The sequence below is a fragment of the Capsicum annuum genome, chromosome 1, assembly GCF_002878395.1.
Source record: "Capsicum annuum cultivar UCD-10X-F1 chromosome 1, UCD10Xv1.1, whole genome shotgun sequence".
Taxonomy (NCBI): Eukaryota; Viridiplantae; Streptophyta; class Magnoliopsida; order Solanales; family Solanaceae; genus Capsicum; species Capsicum annuum.
The window spans coordinates 249,275,915-249,281,916 of NC_061111.1; positions in this window are offsets into that span (position 1 = coordinate 249,275,915).

The window sequence follows — 6,002 nt, forward strand, 5'->3', positions numbered from 1 at the left end:
GCCTAAACTCACCTTGGGATCCCTTGAACTGCCCCATAGATCTGGCCCTCTTAGAATACCCTCTTTTAAATTCTTGTGTTCTTTTTCTTTGCCTCTGATCCTCTATTTTTTGTGCAAAAGCTTGTATCCTTGCTATGTCTATGTCTTTGTTCAAAGCAATAATAGTACAATCTCAAACTAGATATGGGTCCAATCTATCCACATATGGATGAACTCTATCATCCATAATATCCACTACATTAGGAGCATACCTAGCCAAAGAGTTAAACCGGATGCTGTACTCCCTCACGTTCATATTCCCTTGGTGAAGATTCATGAACTGATCTGCATGGGCCTCTTAAATTTCAAATGGAAGATAATGTTCAAGAAATGCCTCTTTGAACTCTTTCCAAGTAGCTGAAGGTGCAACGATACCCCTAGATCATTTCCAGTCTTCATACCAAAATATAGTCTCGCCTTTGAATCTATATGCTGCTAGGTCAACTGTCTTATTACCCAATGCATGCATGATATCTAGAGCCCATTGGATTTGATCAATAAAGTCCTGTGGTTCTTCATTAATATCTAATTCGGTGAATGTGGGAGGATCAAATTTAAGAAAATCTTATATCCGAAGGCTAGCTGCCCTATCTGCACCACTAGAACCTGTGGTTTGAATAGTTTGTCCTTGAACCTGTCCAGCAACTATACGAGCCAACAATTACACCGCACTCTTTAGATCTTGGTCAGTAGCATTAATAGGTGGTTCTGAGGATGCGGTTCTTCTTCTCCTTAGTTCTTCTGAGATAGAGGAGTAGAAGAAGTTTGTGATACAAACCTAGCTTGACCCTCACTTTGATTAGCTTGTCTAGGTGGTGACTTGCTAGTCCCTTCTCCGACAGCCACGTCTACTCGCTTACCTGTATTCTTACTCCTTCTTGTAACCGACATCTTTACTATAATGAGAGAAAAAAAATAGGTTTAGTGGTTAAATATGACTTCACCTACGACTTGGGCTCTATTGTACGATCTAAGATCTAAAAAAAAATAATAACCCCTAAATGACCATAGCATCTTGTTTATAGATGTGGTGCATAAGACACCCATAAACAAGACTCTACGTTGACACGGCTTTGTAGACTCCGTAAGATGACCTACTCTGATACCACTTTTGTCACGCCTCAAATCCTATTGGGGTGGACAGACACCCGTAGCCGTAAAGGCCCGAGATAACCTTGTTCTTGTCTTGCATGTAACTATGACAACCAAAGGTTCTGAAAAATATGATATTATGCTTTGATGAGAATATCTACATTGGCAAGCACAAAATTATATATGCAACACTTGGCCGTTGGGGCCACCATATCTAAAAGACAAGACACTGTCATGTTTAACTTTACATTAGTCTACAAAGCCTCTAAAAGATACATGGAATTAGCTAGGGTCGGGACAAACCCCCGCCCTACTCTTGACTACTGCACAATACCAAAACATATGGGACAAACTCGGAAAGCCTTGAATCAATCTGGAGCTCACTAATAGTCACTGAATAGCCTGTGCTTCTACTAGCGAGGTGTATTAGCTGAAGCACCTGTGCCTGCAATATGAAATACAGGTCCCCCGTGAGGGACGTCAATACGAAAATATGTACTGAATATGTAAGGATGAAGGTAACAACACATGATACAAGAGATAAATAGAAATCAGATACTAGTGAATAAATAGTGCTAGTAGACCACCTTTATATATTTGTAGGATCAGGTACATTACCTTGATTCTGCAACTTATACATAAATTTAAACTCCTCAAGAACTTCAACTTTCACTTTCCTTCACACTTTAAACCAAAGAAGAAAAGAGATTTCTTAATAACAAAGAAAAAGTGAGCAAGTACCTGTCTACCTTGAGTACATGTACATGTATAAAACAAAAACGTAGATAAATGGACTCAGGTGAAACCATCTTCATTTCCAAGAGGGCCATTGCATTTCATTCCATTGTGAAGCGGGCCATTGAATGTTATTTCATCTCCAAGGGGGCCATTGCATTTAATATCTGATGACACGCGAGATAGCATACGTTGGAGTCAAGGATATTATCAGAATTCAATAGCTGATGACACGCGAGATAGCATACGCTGGCGTCGAGGATATCATTAACATCTAATATCTGCTGACACGCGAGATTTCATATGCTGGCATCGAGGATATCTCATCATAAATCAACATTCGAATACATGAAAAACACGTCATTCGAACGACATATGAGATATCCTAGAAATTGACAATCTTAGGGTCATCTATCAGTCATATTATTTGAAATAGGATAGTATGCAAAATTACTCATGAGTTGATAGTCCATAGGTCATCCGTAAGATGCAACAACATCCTAACTGGATAGTGTGCAAGGTTACCCAAAGATTGATAGCTAGAAGGTTATCCGTAAGTCGCAACTAAATCCTTACCGGAAAATATGCGAGATTATCAAATTTGGTAAATCCAAAGGTTCTCTATAAACCGCTTCATATCCAAGATAGATTATGTGCAGGATTACCCAAAGACTACTAATTTGAAAATATCTATAAGTCGTATTGTATCCAAGGTCAGATGATGTGTAGGAATACCCGAGAGTTAGCGATTAGAGGAATATCTGTAAGTCATCTCTTATCCAAGGTCGGATAATGTGCGAGATTAACCAAAAGCTAGCGATTCAAAGGATATCTATAAGTCACTTCGTATCCAACCTCAAATAATGCACAAGATTATCCAAAGATTGACAATTCAAGGGAAATCTATAAGTCGTATCGATACAAAAAATGCACAAAATTACCCAAGGTTATTTGCAAAGAATAATAGTCAATAACCGAAGAGGTTATCATTACACATACAACAAGTAATATACGTAACCAAATGGGTTACCGTATCAACACAAGATTAAATGGTTGCAGGGATTGTTCTGCATAAAGTGTCGTTGGTGTTCAAAAGAGCCACCCCACTTTGAAGACACATTCACTCGATGAACAAGCTACTTATGCAACAACTAAAAGGGTTGTTGTTACAAGTTATTTCCTACCAAAAAGGTACAGGATAGGATGGTTTCGATTTTTAGGCAAGAACTCACGTGGAGATGTGGTAAAAACTATACACCCCTTTCGTTAATTGCTCTTATTACTAATGATTTTTGTTTGAGATATTGTCGAGAGCATCGGAAAGGATGAAAAATCTCAAATCAAAACCACAGGTGCGGACTACTCAAGATGGGACGCAGCACAACGTGAAATTCTTTCTTAGCAGCAAAACGAGACATAGTCTAGAGAAGGACATCAAAATATTTGGATGCGAGCTAAAGGATGATCGCCACCACCATCCAACCACACCCCTATTAGAAGGCATGCGGGTATTTTGGGATATTCTATTTTCAGCTTCACCTTCGGGATACTTCTAAACTCATACCGAGGACAACATTCTCCTTCTTTCAAATTTGAGTAATAGGACATCTAAAGTTTTGAAAATTATAACCTGGTGAATTCTTACTTATAGATGTGAAGAGCTCCACATTCATGGTTAATAGGTTACAAGCCCCTTTTCCAATACTCAATCAACTTGTCACTCACTCCGAACCAAAGATTTTCTAAAATAAAAGACTATCTTTTCTACCAATTGAGTCGAACTACAAATAGTCTGATTCCCTAAGTCACGGGGATATGTAGGTTAGGCTCTATGTTGAAAACTCGACTGCATTCCAACCTTCCCCCGAATCCCTTTATTCTCCAGCTTTTCGGTTTTATCAAAAACTCCAAGACCGAGATAGCTTGTGTTTTTAAAAATCGTGCTTTGAATCAAGCTTTATGAACTACAAGTGGCCTGAATTCTCATGTAACCTGAGATATGTAGGAAACTTGATACCGAGGTCCGGTCATAACTCTATGAAACTCGTGAGAAAGCCAACTTCTTTCAAATTCGAATTTGTGGTCGGACAAAAATTAGGAACGTCAACCTCCTTTGTCCAGGGTTACTTGCATCCACCCTACCCAAAGGGAGGGGGAAGTTGTTTACACCTAATTTTTGCCTTCCACGACTATATTTAATCCTGAGTTTCTTCGATTTTTAATAAAATCAAAATATTTATTTCATTCGAATAAAAACTTTACAAAATATTCTTGTATGTAATTTTTTCATTTTAAGTAGCGATTATATATTATCGTGTTCAATTATACGAGGTTATATAATTTGATTACTTAAATATTTATTCTATGGAATATTGGATTTTTAATCAAGGATTATCTTGAAAATAAATATAAGTGGTTAAAATCTTGATTTAAATACAACTCATTCTCAAAAATAATTTGTTTGGATAAATATGTGTTTGATTTTATTAAATCAAGAAGCTTGGGATTAAGTGAGGTATTAATTAATATCGAATTTCGATTTAATTCGGCCAATCTATTAAATTTGGCTATAATTGAAATCAAATTGGCCCCAATTGGAATGCAATTAGTCAATTGATTTTTAATTTATCCAAAATTTAAATAGATTTAGCTAATCCCTAAATTTAATTGGAGTTATTTTTTAAAATAACCCCAGATTTGACATAATCTTCACATTATTAACCATAAAACCTTAAAAAATTTTTTGGTGAAAGGACAAAAATAACACCTAAAACTAAAATAATTTCACAAAACTAGCACCTAAATTTAAAAACCCAATAAATAGCCACTAAGGACAGTGTTTCCTTTAGCCGTTGCCTTTGCTAGGTTGTGCGATCCAATAAGAGTGTATGGAGTTTCAAGAACGTACTTGTAATACTGCAAACACAATCATGTCCCTCATAAAGCACATGTTCCAGAGCACTAATGGAAAAACCATTATCTTAGAACCAAATTTTTATTCTTTTAAATAATTGAGTAATTGCTTTTTTTTTTTCTTCAGATTATTTTACATTTACCAACATTATTAAAATAATATACTATTTTTTTTCTTTTGTTTTACTTATTTATACAATAAAATACAATACCATATACTTTTAATATAATAAAATTGTTAAAGATATATATTTATATATAATAATGATACAGTTTCTATATATATACATATTCTATATAATATTATAGCATTTTAATACACATTCTATTCAATTTTTAACTACAAATATTATCTAGATACATATTTTATACGACTCTATAGAGTTTCTCCATGCATTCTAAAAATGTATCAATCTAGTATAAGAGAGTATCAATTGAGTATATGGACACTGCAAGTGTATCAATGTAGCGTAAAAGTGTATTAATGTGGTATAAAAGAGTATCAATAGGCTATAGGGACTGCATGTACTTGCATAGAATTTCCTTTCTCCTTTTTAAAAAGTGTATCAATATAGTATAAAAGTATATCAATGTGGTATAAAAGTGTATCAATTGAGTATATAGACTGCATGTGCCCAATTGGGCCAAATGGCTAAAAAAGGGAATTAATTTAGCCGACTGGCTACAGGTTGTCCACCTTCTCAAATGTGAGCCATTTTTTTTTAAATTATCAGCCTATGTCCTTTTCCCATTTTTTTTACCCCATTAACCCAATAGCTGCAAACAACACCAGCCCAACAAAACAACCCACCAGCAGCCCATTCTTGTTGTTATTTCATTAACAACCCAACACCAATCCAATTAAGGAAAAATTATAGAAGCTAGCATCCTTAAGACTATAATTACAATAAATAGCAACACTTTTTTAAAATTACAACTTATAGCAAAAGTAGCAATATTTTACCCACTTCATAGTAATAGAAGAATATGTATTTTTCAGTTGTACATATGTATTTATGAGTAATACATATATATTTGTATATGTATTTATATAGCAACATTTTATTTAAATACAAATACAATTTGCTATTTTTCGTAATTATGAAACTGTTGCTATAAAAGTTATAATTAAGGCTACAGAGTTGCTATTTCTGAAATTTTCCCTCCAATTAACCCCTCATCATCCCACAGCAACAGTCAGCCCCAGCCCACTTATCCCTGAC